Below are 19,776 nucleotides of genomic sequence, written 5' to 3' on the forward strand. Positions count from 1 at the left end.
CGGAGCCTGGTATGCCGTCCGTAAGGCAGACGTCCACGAGAGCAAGAGCACTGCGCTCTCTGATCTCACGCTGTGCTGTCATCCTAGTCCTCAGCTCATCTATCTTGTTTTCGAGGGAGCGAACGTTAGCTAGCAGCAGGCTAGGTAGCGGAGGTCTTGTAGCCCTAGCCTTTAGCCTAGCTTGGAGCCCACCTCTCTTGCCACGCTTCTGCCTTGCCCGCTCTGCCTGTCGGCTGCACAGCTCACCAAAAGAAGGCGCTGCTGGAACTTTCTGGCTGGGCCCAGCGCCATCCAAGCATCGGAGGAAGTCGTAGCCGGTTAGACTGAATGTAAACTCGTGATGAACTTTACCGATATCCAGAAGCGTCTCTCCACTGTATGTCACTGTTGCATAAGTGAACTGCACATTCAAAACAAATACTAACGCTAAAATAGCTAATAAGTAGCATTTGTGCTGGGAGGACAACGCAAACACGTCTGCCACGGTGGGCGCCATAATTAAAGGTCTGCGAAACCCCTCATTAATAAATCACATGATATTGTATAAATCATGTGATGTTGTATGATCACATGATTTATTAATAAGGGTGAAATGCTAGAGTTTTGGATATTTGGACATTAGTAACCCGTTGATTTCTGTTGACTTCATACAGCACTTTTTAAATTAACCCACTCACAAGCATACACACATTCTTAGTCTCAAGCAAAGTAATAAGTAGTCTCAAACAATCCACCTGCGCCATTGATCTCATCCGCACCAGTTTTTTCAAGAATGTCTCTACATGCCTTTCTGGAGAATTACAAAGTATTATCACCACTCGCTACAGACTGGAACTTTTCCATCCACTCTCAAGACTTAAAAATTGTTTGCTACATACCGACACAGTTTGTGAGCAAGCTATGTTGAAAGAGTGATACAAGATATATATTCATTCTTTGAGAGGTTTGAATATTAAACAATCTGCTGAGTGGTGAGCACATGTTGTTTAACATACAGTAGACCTTATACATGACTGTAGCATGTTGTCAAAGATCTGTGCTGATACACCTTGATGGAGAGCATGCTGATGTTAATGTTAGGGCTGATCAATTTAATTTCCTGTCTTTTCAGGCTTTACATTACAGTCCAGCCCCCCTCGAGTGGAAATATGAGTTGAGGAAGGAAGTGGCAGGTATAACTCACTGAAGAAGCCACACAGTTTCATTGCAGAATGGAACTTCCTCTCCTCATTGTTGCTCTGTTTCTCTCCACTGCCCCAGGTACTGTGCCTTTTATTCATCCATCAATGTATTTACCTACTCATCAGGGGCTATTACAATTAAAGCCATGTACTGTATGGTACTTGTTGCTGTTTAAAACCGGTTTCTTTATAAATACATTACATACTTTATATAATACATTACTTGCTGCTGATTAAAGCACTTTACATGATACCTTTTTACTCTTTAAAATCATGGTATGAGTATTGTATCCCTGTATAAACCTTACTTATGTTTGCTGACATCATGAAGTGTTGAAGTGGTACTTCTTTCAGTGAAGTCATTGGAAAATAGCTATCACAAGAAAGACAGCAGTTGTGTCTGTGTGTAAGATGATTATCGCCAAGGGGAGGGCCTGGTGATTAAACTACATACATTGTATAACACCTTTCATACCATAATTGAATGTATTGAAAGAATAGTGAGTACAAAAATGAGCTTGCTTCATTTTAACTGTAAAATGAGCTTGCTTCATTTTAACTGTAAAATGAGCTTGCTTCATTTTAACTGTAAAATGAGCTTACTTCATTTTAACTGTAAAATTAGCTTGCTTCATTTTAACTGTAAAATGAGCTTCATTTTAAATGAGGCGTGTGATGACTCAGACTTCAGCACAGTCAGCAGCAGGTGCTTGATTGACTTGTTTGTTTTTTGATAGAAGGTAGAATCAAGGATATTTATCTTATTTTTATTTTTTAAATGAATTATGTGGCGTTTCACATCTTCCTCCTCACCATAGAACACACTGTACTCTTTCTGTACATCATCATGTTGCACTGAACCCACTGGTATTTCCTGATGTAGAATTGTGCAGAACTGTCTGGAAATAGTAAGCTTACTTGCTTACTGTTGTATACACAAACTGAACACTTTGGATCAGAAAGTATGAAATGTAGTATTGATGATATACAGTCCCCCCAAAGTATTGGCAAGTCTAATTTCTTTGTTTTCTTTGCGATACATTACATACATTTGCGGTTGAGATAAAAAGATGAACACAAGATCAAGAGTTCAGCATTTCAGCTTTTATTTCCTGGTATTTACACTGAGATATGTTAAACTACTTAGAACATAGCACCTTGGGTATCAGATCATTCGGTTAAAGGCTGGTGATTGACTTGGTCTATCAGTCCATAAAACTTTGTTCTAAAACTTTTGTGGCTCATCTCTGTACTTCTTTGCAAAATGTAATCTTGCCTTCCGATTCTTACTACTGATGAGTAGTTTGCATCTTGTGGTATAGCCTCTATTGCTGCTCTCTAAGTCTAACAGTTGATTGAGATACCTTCATTCCTGCCCTGTGGACATTGTTTGTGATGTCACTGACTGCCCTGTGGAGATTGTTTGTGATGTCACTGACTGATGTTTTGGGGTTTTTCTTCACAGCTCTCACAATGTTTCATCAACTGCTATTGTTTTCCTTGTTCGACCTGTTCGATGTCTGTGTCTCAGTACGCCAGCGGTTTCTTTCTTTTTCAGGACATTCTAAAATGTTTTACAAGCTATCCCCAATGCTTGTGCAATGGCTCTTTACTAAGCTTCAAAATGGCTTGCTGCTTTTGAATGCCACACAAGGAGAAAATACCAAGAGCATCAATCTAGCTCAAACACAAGCTTCTAAATACCGTTGCATGTACAGCTAACATTGTAGTTAATCCATCCATCCATCCATCCATTATCTGAACCCGCTTATCCTGAACAGGGTCGCAGGGGGGCTGGAGCCTATCCCAGCATACATTGGGCGAAAGGCAGGAATACACCCTGGACAGGTCGCCAGTCCATCGCAGGGCACACACACCATTCACTCACACACTCATACCCAGGGGCAATTTAGACTCCAATCAGCCTAACCTGCGTGTCTTTAGACTGTGGGAGGAAACCGGAGTACCCGGAGGAAACCCACGCAGACACAGGGAGAACATGCAAACTCCGCACAGAGAGACCCCGGCCGGCAGGGATTCAAACCCAGGACCTCCTTGCTGTGAGGCGGCAGTGCTACCCACTGCACCATCCATGCCGCCACATTGTAGTTAATGATACAAATAAATAAATCAAATACATTTCAGGTGGTTTCTGGGCACTGGCTCCATTTAAACGTAGCATGTGCTCTTCTGGTCCAGATGTCACCAGGCTGCCTCTGTAGTGGTTAACTGGGAAATGGATTTGGACTTGGACAGGTGCTCTGCTGTGCACATAGTTCTGGTGCTGCATTGTAGCCCCTGACAGCTTTACTGAGACAGGACGTCTTTCAAAACAGCAAGTGTTCAAATCTTAAGACTTAAAAACTTTTTTAATGGCACCACTTACCATTGGAGAGAAAGAGAGTGCCCTTTTAGATTTCTCCTCGCTTTAAAATGTTCCCATGATTACATATGTGTTGAAATATACAGTTTTCCCTTTTAAATGGAACTAAATGAGCAACGTTCCAAATGAAATGGAGAACACAATCCATCTGACCGTTACTCTTTGTGTCTTACACAGTTCCGAGGCCATTCTGAAACAGTTGCTGTATTTGTGACTGATTCATTTTGACAGTGAGCCTGTCATGCGGACACTTTTTGGAAGTCAAATTCAATAACATTGTTTTGTGTTTTGATTGAATCAAAAGATATTTATGACTAATTGGCTATATAATGGCGGCACGGATGGTACAGCGGGTTGTACAGGGTCACAGGAGCCTATCCCGGCATACATTGGGTGAAAGGCAGGAATACACCCTGGACAGGTCGCCAGTCCATTGCAGGGCACACACACCATTCACTCACACACTCATACCCATGGGCAATTTAGGTTCTCCAATCAGCCTAACCTGCATGTCTTTGGACTGTGGGAGGAAACCCACGCAAACACGGGGAGAACATGCAAACTCCACACAGAGAGGCCCCGGCTGACCTGGATTCAAACCCAGGACCTCCTTGCTGTGAGGCGGCAGTGCTACCCACTGCACCATCCGTGCTGCCCTCCCATATACCAGTCATGGTTAAATTGTAGTCGTTTTTGTGTTTTTTTAGTTAGTAATGCCTGTGTGATATATTGCAGTAAAAATAGTAATAGTGCTGTAATAGTTGTTTATTAGTACTCATGTTGTAGTGGAAGCTGTGTTGCGATAACAGTTGTAGAAATTAGTATCAAGTAGTCACACTTGTGTAGTACTTATCTTTTCATAATTGTACACTGGGAGTGTTGTTGTAGTGATTGTGTATTAATAGTGGACCAGGGTTCAAATAATATTTATTTTGAATTCAAATACTTTTTGTGCTCTATTGATCTTGCATGGTGTATTTGAGCCTGCAAGGAGGACCAGATGGGTGAGGTTCAAACTTTTGGAATAATTTAATTAGTTCCAATACACCAGGCAAGCTTAGTCAAATTCAGAAAAGCATTTGAACAAAAAAAAAAACTATTTGAGCCCTGGTCTGATTTAGGAGTTGTGTTTTAAGTTTTGTATCAATGGATGTGATGTGTTGGTAACTGTGTTCTAGTAACAGTTGTGTTGCTGTTGTATTCACTCACAGTCTGCGGCGATTCACTGCAGTTGAATGGAGTCCTTGGAAAGTCCATTTTGCTTCCCACAGAGAAGGAAGGACTACTCAAAGGAATTGGTGTTATGCAGTGGAAAAAGAACAGCGATGATATCATCACATTAGTGAGAGGATCAGAAAAATCACCATTCAAAATCCAGCAAATAGACTCAAACTTCAAAGGGAGATTGATCATGAATAATGACACTGGGGCTCTAAACATCAGCAATCTGAGAGAAGAGGATTCCGGGGAATATGTCTTTAGCGGTATAATATCATCCATATCCCTGAAGCCAGAGACATATGAACTGCAAGTTTATGGTGAGCACCTCAGTGATTTTGTCTGTAGATCTCTGACCTGTAATGAAGTGGTGTGTCTCAATGTGTGTGTCTGTAGATCACTGAACTGTAATGAAGTGGTGGTGTGCTTCAGTGTGTGTCTGTAGATCTCTGAACTGTAATGAAGTGGTGTGTTTCACCATTTGTGTCTGTTGATTGTAATATAAATTTGATGCTGGTGCTTTCTTTCTCCACAGAGATGATTGTCTCAGTGCAGGTAACCACCCAGGTCAATAACAGCACAGACAGCTGTAATGTGACCCTGAGTTGCAGTGTGTTTGGGAGCCACCAGGTGGCACTGTTCTGGTCCATAAATGGAGGCAACATTCCCGGAACAGAGAACAAAACTACCCTGACTGTGTCCCCCACCCTGGCAGAAGAGATCTACACCTGTACAGCCAAGAACCCCGTCAGCTCCCAAAGCAGAAGTGTGACAGCCAAGTCCTGCCAACCTCGTGGTCAGTCAGCAATTACTCTCTGATTAGCATAGTCTGTGATTAGCATGTACTCGGCAGAAATTATTAGATGAACTTGCACTCCTTGCACTTGGTCCGTTCTCTGCATATTTATGTTAAATCCGTATATCCTAGAATGAAAATTGCAGTTCATAATAGTGAAGGACGTGTGCATTTGTGTGCCATAAAACATGGACTCTATCTCTACTGATTTAAATGGGATCAAACCAAACATTTCTTTCGACGATATAAAGGTGCTATATGAATAAAGCTTATAATTATTCAAAAACGCTGCCTAAAGCTGGTTGACACCCACAGACCCCCAATGTCTCCAGACCCTCCAAAGCAGTGGCTGAGGGGCCAGCTTTTACATCGAGGGCACTTCTAGGTGGGAAACTGTGACAACCACTCAAACTTTGAAGGCTGATTTCACAAAACCTCTTATGTCAGACACACATATTTTAACAAGTTATATCCTCCTAAATGGATTGGCCAATCCCGACAAGTGATTTTGTAGCTCCGTTCTTCTGATTTCACATCAAAAATAATAATAATAATAATTAGATATGTGATAAGATACACCATTTACTGTGTTGCATCAAAATAATTTTGTGTAAGCGCATGTGTGTTTGTGTGTGACAGTAGTTGTCTCTGTGGGGTCCTGTGTAATGTTTATTTCCTGTAGCACCATCTCCTGGCCTCTCACCATGTGCGCTAAAGTCAGTGCTGCTCTCCACGGTTCTGGTTGCCATGGTTTCGGCTGTCATTGCAGTTAATGTCAGAGAGAGGTGCTGCAGGTCAGTCATGGTCACTGTGTTTATATTTCTCATCAGCAGTGAGCTTCAATCTGACACACTCTGTACCCTCTTTAAAAACAGGTCCAAAAACACTCACACACTTTCAATACAACACATTCTACCACACACTCACACACTACCACGCTCACACTCTCTAACACACACTCTACCACACACTCACACTCTCTAACACACATTCTCACTCTCTACTACACACTCACACACTCTACCACACACTCACACTCTCTAACACAAACTCTACCACACACTCACACACTCTACCACACACTCACACTCTCTACCACACACTCACACTCTACCACACACTCACACTCTCTACCACACACTCACACTCTCTAACACACACTCACACTCTCTACCACACACACACTCTCTACCAAACACTCACACTCTAACACACGCACTACCACACACTCACACTCTCTAACACACATTCTACCACACACTCACACTCTCTACCACACACTCACACTCTCTAACACACATTCTACCACACACTCACACTCTACCACACTCACACACTCTACCAAACACTCACACTCTCTAACACACACTCACACTCTACCACACATTCTACCACACACTCACACTCTAACACACTCACACACTCTACCACACACTCACACTCTCTAACACACACTCACACTCTCTAACACACATTCTACCCCACACTCACACACTCTACCTCACACTCACACTCTCTAACACATACTCACAATCTCTAACACACACTCACACTCTACCACACATTCTACCACACACTCACACTCTACCACACTCACACACTCTACCACACACTCACACTCTCTAACACACACTCACACTCTACCACACATTCTACCACACACTCACACTCTACCACACTCACACACTCTACCACACACTCACACTCTCTAACACACACTCACACTCTCTAACACACATTCTACCCCACACTCACACACTCTACCACACACTCACACTCTCTAACACACATTCTACCACACACTCACACTCTCTACCACACACTCACACTCTCTAACACACATTCTACCTCACACTCACACTCTACCACACTCACACACTCTACCAAACACTCACACTCTCTAACACACACTCACACTCTACCACACATTCTACCACACACTCACACTCTAACACACTCACACACTCTACCACACACTCACACTCTCTAACACACACTCACACTCTCTAACACACATTCTACCACACATGCACACACTCAACCACACACTCACACTCTCTAACACACACTCACACTCTCTAACACACATTCTACCACACACTCACACACTCTACCACACACTCACACTCTCTAACACACACTCACACACACTACCACACACTCACACTCTACCACACTCACACTCTCTAACACACACAATACCACACTCACACTCTACCACACTCACACTCTGTTGCACACTCACACTCTCTGTTGCACATTCACACTCTCTGTCGCACACTCACACTCTCTGTCGCACACTCACACACTCGGTCGCACGCTCACACACTCTACCACACACTCACACTCTCTGTTGCACATTCACACTCTCTGTCGCACACTCACACACTCGGTCGCACGCTCACACACTCTACCACACACTCACACTCTCTGTTGCACACTCACACACTCGGTCGCACACTCACACATTCTACCACACATTCACACACTCTGTTACACACTCACACACTCTGTTGCACACTCACACACTCTGTTGCACACTCACACACTCTGTCGCACACTCACACACTCACACACTCACACACTCTGTTACACACTCACACACTCTGTGACACACTCACACACTCTGTCGCACGCTCACACACTCACACACTCTACCACACTCACACTCTCTACCACACACTCACACTCTCTAACACACACTACCACACTCACACTCTACCACACTCACACTCTGTTGTACACTCACACTCTCTGTTGCACACTCACACACTACCACGCTCACACTCTCTAACACACACTCTACCACACACTCACACTCTCTAACACACATTCTCACTCTCTACTACACACTCACACACTCTACCACACACTCACACTCTCTAACACAAACTCTACCACACACTCACACACTCTACCACACACTCACACTCTCTACCACACACTCACACTCTCTACCACACACTCACACTCTCTAACACACACTCACACTCTCTACCACACACACACTCTCTACCAAACACTCACTCTCTACCACACGCACTACCACACACTCACACTCTCTAACACACATTCTACCACACACTCACACTCTCTACCACACACTCACACTCTCTAACACACATTCTACCACACACTCACACTCTACCACACTCACACACTCTACCAAACACTCACACTCTCTAACACACACTCACACTCTACCACACATTCTACCACACACTCACACTCTCTAACACACACTCACACTCTCTAACACACATTCTACCCCACACTCACACACTCTACCTCACACTCACACTCTCTAACACATACTCACAATCTCTAACACACACTCACACTCTACCACACATTCTACCACACACTCACACTCTACCACACTCACACACTCTACCACACACTCACACTCTCTAACACACACTCACACTCTACCACACATTCTACCACACACTCACACTCTACCACACTCACACACTCTACCACACACTCACACTCTCTAACACACACTCACACTCTCTAACACACATTCTACCCCACACTCACACACTCTACCACACACTCACACTCTCTAACACACATTCTACCACACACTCACACTCTCTACCACACACTCACACTCTCTAACACACATTCTACCTCACACTCACACTCTACCACACTCACACACTCTACCAAACACTCACACTCTCTAACACACACTCACACTCTACCACACATTCTACCACACACTCACACTCTAACACACTCACACACTCTACCACACACTCACACTCTCTAACACACACTCACACTCTCTAACACACATTCTACCACACATGCACACACTCTACCACACACTCACACTCTCTAACACACACTCACACTCTCTAACACACATTCTACCACACACTCACACACTCTACCACACACTCACACTCTCTAACACACACTCACACACACTACCACACACTCACACTCTACCACACTCACACTCTCTAACACACACAATACCACACTCACACTCTACCACACTCACACTCTGTTGCACACTCACACTCTCTGTTGCACATTCACACTCTCTGTCGCACACTCACACTCTCTGTCGCACACTCACACACTTGGTCGCACGCTCACACACTCTACCACACACTCACACTCTCTGTTGCACACTCACACACTCGGTCGCACACTCACACATTCTACCACACATTCACACACTCTGTTACACACTCACACACTCTGTTGCACACTCACACACTCTGTCGCACACTCACACACTCTGTCGCACACTCACACACTCACACACTCACACACTCTGTTACACACTCACACACTCTGTGACACGCTCACACACTCACACACTCTACCACACTCACACTCTCTACCACACACTCACACTCTCTAACACACACACTACCACACTCACACTCTACCACACTCACACTCTGTTGTACACTCACACTCTCTGTTGCACACTCACACACTCTGTTACACACTCACACACTCTGTTGCACACTCACACACTCACACTCTCTGTCGCACACTCACACACTCTACCACACACTCACACACTCTGTTACACACTCACACACTATGTTGCACACTCACACACTCACACACTCACACACTCGGTCACACACTCACACACTCACACACTCGGTCACACACTCACACACTCACACACTCACACACTCGGTCACACACTCACACACTCACACACTCTGTTACACACTCACACACTCTGTTGCACACTCACAAACTCTGTCGCACACTAACACACTCGCACACTCACACACTCTGTTGCACACTCACACACTCTGTTACACACTCAAACACTCTGTTACACACTCACACACTCTGTCGCACGCTCACACACTCACACACTCTACCACACTCACACTCTCTACCACACACTCACACTCTCTAACACACACACTACCACACTCACACTCTGTTGCACACTCACACACTCTGTTACACACTCACACACTCGCACACTCACACTCTCTGTCGCACACTCACACACTCTACCACACACTCACACACTCTGTTACACACTCACACACTCTGTTGCACACTCACACACTCACACACTCGGTCACACACTCACACACTCACACACTCTGTTGCACACTCACACACTCACACACTCACACGCTCACACACTGTTACACACTCACACACTCACACACTCGGTCACACACTCACACACTCACACACTCTTTCACACACTCACACACTCGGTCACACACTCACACACTCAAACACTCTGTTGCACACTCACACGCTCACACGCTCACACACTGTTACACACTCACACACTCACACACTCGGTCACACACTCACACACTCACACACTCTGTTCCACACTCACACACTCACACACTGTTACACACTCACACACTCACACACTCGGTCACACACTCACACACTCATTTGCACACTCACACACTCACACGCTCACACACTGTTACACACTCACACACTCACACACTCGGTCACACACTCACATACTCACACACTCTGTTGCGCACTCACACACTCACACGCTCACACACTGTTAGACACTCACACACTCACACGCTCACACACTGTTACACACTCACACACTCTGTCACACACTCACACACTCACACACTCACACACTTACACACTCACACACTCTAACACACACTCACACACACTACCACACACTCACACTCTACCACACTCACACTCTCTAACACACACACTACCACACTCACACTCTACCACACTCACACTCTGTTGCACACTCACACTCTCTGTTGCACACTCACACTCTCTGTCGCACACTCACACACTCGGTCGCACACTCACACACTCTACCACACACTCACACACTCTGTTGCACACTCACACACTCACACACTTCCTGTAACCGTTTAGAAACGCAACTTGAGTAGCTACAACATTAATTTACATTTACATTTTAGTCATTTGGCAGACGCTTTTAATCCAAAGCGACTTCCAAGTGCATAGGTTCTACCACAAGTCAAAGCATCACATCCAGAACTAGGAAAATACACCTGGACTGCTGTTCTAAACATATAGTCGTCATCATTAGTGCAATTCTTTTTTTTTTTTTTTAATGAAATTAATGAAAGCCAAAACAGATGCGTCTTCATAAAATACCAACTTGCCAGACATGCCTTCATGAACAATAACAAATTAGCATAGATAACAGCAAGTTAAGGCTCTTTTTTTCCTAAAGTGCGTTTTATTGTGAGACATGCGTTTTGTTTGGAGCAGCATACTGGTAGGCTATCAAAAGATTTTCGCTTTGGTTTGGGATTTAATTTACTTTTGGACTGTCTGATTCAATTGCTAAATGTTGGGACTGATGAGGACTGAAATCTGGGGGGTATTTGATGGTTCACTGTTAAGTTTTATGTAGTTGAAAGAGAGTTGGGATTTCCACCCGTCTGTTTATTGCGAGTCAAGGCAGCCACTTTCATTCGTTCATTGAACGTGCGCTGTGCTGTAAATACATGGAAACCTTATTGCGTAGCCAAGTAGCCTAAATTGAGTTAATTTTTAATTTTGCCTGATTTACTTTTTATTAAATTCGTATGCTGGAATGCCTCGCGGCAAAAATTGTGTTTAAATGTATACTGCTTGAGCTTTTGGCAAGCTACTCAGAAGGGGGCGGCAAGCGACTGGTAGCTTGAGAGCAATGTGTTGGAGACCCATGGTGTAGGACAACGACTTTTCATTGGCAACAGTATTAAACCAACCAACAATATAAAATATTAAGAAGAGCTCTTTTATTTCATTGAGTTAAATCGAAACAATGTCTTCTAGTGCTCATGGACTGATAGCCCTACTGGTAGGCAATATTACCCCGGCTTGTATTTGGGGGCCGGCCTTTATTTGTCCGAATCGACCACGCCCTCGGCTATTATCCGAGGCCCGGCTTCAAATAGAATCCCGGACACAATTTGAGGATTTACTGTAGTTATGGTTGTGGGGTTATGATTGTATGGTAATAATAATTATATTTACCATCCATCCATCCATTATCTTAACCCGCTTAGAGGGGGGCTGGAGCCTATCCCAGCATACATTGGGTGAAAGGCAGGAATACACCCTGGACAGGTCACCAGTCCATTGCAGGGCACACACACCATTAACTCACACACTCACACCTATATGCAATTTAGACTCTGCAATCAGCCTAACCTGCATGTCTTTGGACTGTGGGAGGAAACCGGAGTACCTGGAGGAAACCCACGCAGACACGGGGAGAACATGCAAACTCTGCACAGAGGCTTACCTGGATTCAAACCCAGGACCTCCTTGCTGTGAGGCGGCACTGCTACCCACTGCACCATCCGTGCTGCCCTCACATATACCAGTCATGGTTAAATTATAGTCGTTTTTGTGTTTTTTAGTGAGTAATGCCTGTGTGATATATTGCAGTAAGAATAGTAGTAGTGCTGTAATAGTTGTTTATTAGTAATCATGTTGTAGTGAAAGCTGTGTTGCAGTAACAGTTGTAGAAATTATTATCAAGTAGTCACACTTGAGTAGTACTTATCTTGTCATAATTGTACACTGGGAGTGTTGTTGTAGTGATTGTGTATTAATAGTGGACCAGGGTTCAAATAATATTTATTTTGAATTCAAATACTTTTTGTGCTGTATTGATCTTACATGGTGTATTTGAGCCTGCAAGGAGAACCAGATGGGTGAGGTTTAAACTTTTTGGAAAATTTCATTAGTTCCGATACACCAGGCAAGCTTAGTGAAATTCAGAAAAGCATTTGAATCCAAAACAAATACTATTTGAGCCCTGGTCTGATTTAGTAGTTGTGTTTTAAGTTTTGTAACGATGGATGTGTTGTGTTGGTAACTGTGTTCTAGTAACAGTTGTGTTGCTGTTGCATTCGCTCACAGTCTGCGGAGATTCACTGCAGTTGAATGGAGTCGTTGGAAAGTCCGTTTTGCTTCCCACGGAGAAGGAAGGACTACTCAAAGGATTTGGGTACATGAATTGGAAAAAGAATAGCGATGATGTCATCACATTACTGAGAGGATCAGAAAACTCATCATTTGAAATCCACCAAATAGACTCAAACTTCAAAGGGAGATTGATCGTGAATAAAGACACTGGGGCTCTAAACATCAACAATCTGAGAGAAGAGGATTCCGGGGAATATGTCTTTAGCGGTATAATATCATCCATAGCCCTGACGCGAGAGAAATATAAACTACAAGTTTATGGTGAGCACCTCAGTGTTTGTGTCTGTAGATCTCTTAACTGTAATGAAGTGGTGTGTCTCAATGTGTGTGTCTGTAGATCTCTTAACTGTAATGAAGTGGTGTGTTTCAGTGTGTGTCTGTAGATCCCTGACCTGTAATGAAGTGGTGTGTCTCAATGTGTGTGTCTGTAGATCTCTTAACTGTAATGAAGTGGTGTGTTTCAGTGTGTGTCTGTAGATCCCTGACCTGTAATGAAGTGGTGTGTTTCACCATTTGTGTCTGTTGATTGTAATATTAATTTGATGCTAGTGCTTCCTTTCTCCACAGGGATGATTGTCTCAGTGCACGTAACCACCCAGGTCAATATCAGCACAGACAGCTGTAATGTGACCCTGAGTTGCAGTGTGTTTGGAAGCCCCCAGGTGGCGCTGTTCTGGTCCATAAATGGAGGCAACATTCCCGGAACAGAGAACAAAACTACCCTGACTGTGTCCCCCACCCTGGCAGAAGAGATCTACACCTGTACAGCCAAGAACCCCGTCAGCTCCCAAAACAGCAGTGTGACGGCCAAGTCCTGCCAACCTCGCGGTCAGTCAGCAATTACTCTTTGATTAGCATAGTCTGTGATTAGCATGTACTCGGCAGAAATTATTAGATGAACTTGCACTCCTTGCACTTGGTCCGTTCCCCTCATATTTATGTTAAATCCGTATATCCTAGAATGAAAATTGCAGTTCATAATAGTGAAGGACGTGTGCATTTGTGTGCCATAAAACATGGACTCTATCTCTACTAATTTAAATGGGATCAAACCAAACATTTCTTTCAACGATATAAAGGTGCTATATGAATAAAGCTTATAATTATTTTTAAACGCTGCCTAAAGCTGGTTGACACCCACAGACCTCAATGTCTCCAGACCCTCCAAAGCAGTGGCTGAGGGGCCAGCTTTTACACCGAGGGCACTTCTAGTTGGGAAACCATGACAACCACTCAAACTTTGAAGGCTGATTTCATAAAACCACTTATGTCAGACACACACATTTTAACAAGCTATATCCTCCAAAATGGATTGGCCAATCCCGACAAGTGATTTTGTAGCTCCGTTCTTCTGATTTCACATCAAAAATAATAATAATAATAATTTGATGTGTGATAAGATACGCCATTTACTGTATTGCATCAAAATAATTTTGTGTAAGTGCGTGTGTTTGTGTGTGACAGTAGTTGTCTCTGTGGGGTCCTGTGTAATGTTTATTTCCTGTAGCACCATCTCCTGGCCTCTCACCATGTGCGCTAAAGTCAGTGCTGCTCTCCACGGGTCTGGTTGCCATGGTTTCGGCTGTCATCGCAGTTAATGTCAGAGAGAGGTGCTGCAGGTCAGTCATGGTCACTGTGTTTATATTTCTCATCAGCAGTGAGCTTCAATCTGACACACTCTGTACCCTCTTTAAAAACAGGTCCAAAAACACTCACACTCACAATACAACACATTCTACCACACACACCCTACCATGCACTCACACTCTCCACTGTACCACACACACACACCATACCATGCACTCACACACTCTGTCACACACTCACACACTCTGTCGCACGCTCACACACTCACACACTCACACACTCTACCACACACTCACACACTCTGTCACACACTCATACACTCTGTCACACACTCACACACTCACACACTCTGTTGCACGCTCACACACTCGGTCGCATGCTCACACACTCTGTCACACACTCACACACTCACACACTCTACCTCACTCACACACTCACACACTCACACACTCTACCTCACTCACACAATCACACACTCACACACTCTGTCACACACTCACACACTCTGTTGCACACTCACACACTCACACACTCGGTCACACATCCTACTGCACACTACTGAGCAGCACACTCTCACCTTGTTAAAAGAGGTCTAAAAAGCCACACTGCTGCAGATTGTATTGCTTAGTATGAATTTTGAATGCAGTTCTTTGTTTAAAGTTCTTTGTTTCTGTTGTTTTTTTCAGAGAAATGAGGACTGAGGAGGGAGGGTGAATCTGATATTTGGTATCTGTCTGTGTGTTAGATTAGATTAGATTACATTAGATTTGTATTAAAATTGAGTAAATGAGAACTCTCACCCTGCCGCATAATCTGGTTTGTAAAAGTGCAAGCTAAAATTTGTGAAAATATATAAAATACAGTAAGTAGTCCTTGCAATGCCGTACAGTCCATCTTTTAACCCACCGCTGGGAGGGAAATGCCAACACAGATTCTGATTATTGGTTTGTGCAAGCTTTGCAGTGATCAATTGTAGTAATTGTTAGCCATTATTTGATCTTAACAGTTTTCCTGACAATGTTTTTTTTTAATTTTTTGCTGTTATAGTGTTTTTCATGTCTTGTGAGCTTTTATGAACTCTCAAATGAATCCAAACAAATCGAAATCAAATGAAATATGAAATATAAATCATTTGTTGCCCCAATCAGAGCCTAGTTTGTGCTATACGTTCTAGCAGAAACGTTCTAGTACTGTTTGTTACTGCATTACGATGTTAAGCGATGAAGCTGCCCCAACCGCCTTTCTAAAGGCGAGAGCAATAAAACGAAGCTCCGCTGGAGTGATTCAAGAAATGCCAAGTCTGTCTCAGTCTCCATCAACTGCGCCGCTCACTACAATACTTTTCATCAAAATTACAAGCTACTATTGCACATCAGCATATTACAGCTTTTAATGTAAAACGGCATTCGATTTTAAAACAAACTCAGCTCTGTGGATCTATTTCAGATGTTTTCATCTCAATGCACGCATTTGCATATGAAGTCACATGAAGTCTAGACAGTAATGCCATTCTCAGCTCAAAGAGTGAGTATTTACAGCCCATTTAAATCTCCTGGAGCTGACTGAATTTCAGAATGTCCCATATGTTCAACAGGGCACCAAGCACAGTACACAGCTACTGTAACTTTTAGTTCCATATTTCCAGTGCAGTGGAAAGATTACACATTCAATTCCAAATCAAAGCATTAACAAATGTTATCAAGGCTGCATTATTATTTTACAGGAAGCAAAGAAAAGTTATATTAATCTGTTCAAAAAAATGTCAGTGTCAACATTTTTCTCTTCAAACTGAAACATTACTGTATAAACTGAAAAAATCTTTCTAGATTTTCTTTCTAGATGGGCGACATGTCTCAGGCAGTAAGAGCAGTCGTCTGGCAGTTGGAGGGTTGCCGGTTCGATCCCACCCTGGGTGTGTCGAAGTGTCCCTGAGCAAGACAACTAACCCCCAAATGCTCCTGACGAACTGGTCGGTGCCCTGCATGGCAGCCAATCGCCGTTGGTGTGTGACTGTGTGTATGAATGGGTGAATGAGAAGCATCAATTATACAGTGCTTTGGATAAAGTCGCGATATAAATTCCAACCATTTACCAATTAGATTTAACTTCACTTTAAATTACTGAACTAATATTTAGTTGCATAATCATTGTTTTTGATGACTGCTGCACGTCTGTGTTGCATCGAGTCAAGCAACTTCTGGCTTCTGGTTGTGATATTGAGCTGGCCACTCCATTACCTCAATCTTTTTCGGCGGAACCAAGATGCTCCTCGCTTCCTCGATGTATTCAAATGGATCCATGATCCTTGGAATACGAACCCAACACCGTAGTATAAAAAACATCCCCATACCATGATTTTTGCACCACCATGCTTCACTGTCTTCACAGTGTACTGTGGCTTGAATTCAGTACCCGGGGGTCGTCTGACCACTAGACCCGAAAATAACAATTTTACTCTCATCAGTTCACAGAATGTTATGCCATTTCTTACGCCATTTCTCTTTGGGCCAATCGATGTTCCTTGGCAAATTTTAACCGATTCTGCACATTTCCCTTTTTCAACAATGGTGCTTTACTGGGGCTTCTTGCTGATAGCTTAGCTTGTATCAAACGTCTTCTGACTGTAACAGTACTTACAGGTAATTGTAGATCATCTTTGATCTTTCTGGAGCTGATAAATGGCTGAATCTTTTCCATTCTGATTATTCTTTGATCCGTTTTAACTGTAGTTGCTCGCTTTCTTCTGCATGTTTCGGGGTTTTGTTGCCATTTTAAAACATTTGAGATCATTTTAGCTGAGCATCCTATAATGAAACATTTGCTTCCTTTTGTCCTGTGACAATTATTGACACCAGTTTTTTCACAGAGTTAATGAATTCTCGAATTAAACTCCTTGAACATACCCCTTTCAATGAATGAGTCAATTACTCAGAACAAGCAATGTGCTTGTCATGAAAGTTGGGTCTGTTGTTTTTCTAATTACACTACGACATCTACAAGTAAATTATTTGTGCCGTGCAGTTACTGCACGTGACATCGGTGATAAAGAGATCTAAATGCAGTTATTACACTGTACCTGCAAACAGCAGTGTGGAGACCAACAGGACAAGCATTTTCAGTCTGAGAGAGAGAGAGAGAGAGAGAGAGACATCTTATGTCATGTAAGAAATCCCATTAATTTTTTTCCCATAGAGAAATTGTTGTTTGATCTGAAAATCCATACATGGGCATTTCTTTGGCTTACGTCAAAGAACAAGGCTTATGAGGTGTTGGTGTTGGCCTTTCTGGTAGGAAACCCGTATGGATCATAAATCCGAAATCTTCAGTGCAGGGCCCGTCTGGGTGCATGGTGAACGGCGGCCTGTTGCATAGTGGTTAAGGTACATGACTGGGACACGCAGTCGGTGGTTCTGATCCCGGTGTAGCCACAATAAGATCCGCACAGCCGTTGGGCCCTGGAGCAAGGCCCTTAACCCTGCATTGCTCCCGGGGAGGATTGTCTCCTGCTTAATCTAATCAACTGTACGTCTGCCAAATGCCAATAATATAATGTAATGTAATGGCTTCTGATGTCAAGATAGGGTTTAATATGTGTGTATGTTGTGGTAGATAAACTGCCTCAGTCTGAGCCAGATGGACTGGGTGTTCACTCCACACTTGATGAAAACTTCTCCAAAAATCCTTTCCAGTTCACAGTTATAATCTGATATTGACTTCAAATCTTGTCTACCATTATTTTTATGTCTCCCATTCAGCCCCAAAAAAAATAAATAGTTGACTTTCTCTGCTGCTCAGATGGTTTACGTCTCCTTTTTTGTTGCACTAATCGTGCACTATGTGATGTTACTGACAATGCATGTTGCCTGGAAACCATGTGTGGTCGTACTGGTGTGGTCATAGCTTGCACTTGCTCAGGCCATAGTTATTCATATAAGCGAACTGATGTTACAGTGACAGGCTTCAAGTTTCTCTTATCTTCAGTTCTCCTTATCTGCTCTGTACCCCCAGCATGTTTTTCTGACACAGAAATACACAGGAATGTATCTGAGAGTGTTTAGACTTCCACAATATGTGACGCAACGCAGTAAATGGTGTATTAGCACAGATTTCATTTTTCTTTTTTTAACTAGAAGATCAGAGCTACAAAATGAGGTATAACATGCACTATGGGGGGCACTATAAGTAAATTGTATAAGGGGTACTACTGTATTAGTAAATAAATTTGGCTTTTCTAAAAAAATATTTCTAATTTGAAAAATGTGTTTGATTGCATTGCATAAAAAATACAATATTTTCTACCTAAATATATCTCAGTAATAATTTGTTTTCTGGTCTTTTTGTGCATCTTTATCAATGGTGCCAGTAATTTGGACATAATTGTACACATTTCTTTGTGAGCAGGTATTACAATCTCTGTAGATTGTAACTTTAATACACTTCCTGTGTGAAGTTAGTGGCCCCACCACACACACGCACACACACACACAGGCACACACACACACACGCACACACGCACACACGCACGCACGCACACACATACATATACAAAGCCCCGCAGAGGAAGCCACACAGATCTCTCCCGGACTGAAAATGCTTATCCTGTTGGTGGCCACACTGCTGTTTGCAGGTACAGTTTAATAACTACGTCT

This window comes from Conger conger, chromosome 9 (genome assembly GCF_963514075.1).
Source record: "Conger conger chromosome 9, fConCon1.1, whole genome shotgun sequence".
NCBI classification, from domain to species: domain Eukaryota; kingdom Metazoa; phylum Chordata; class Actinopteri; order Anguilliformes; family Congridae; genus Conger; species Conger conger.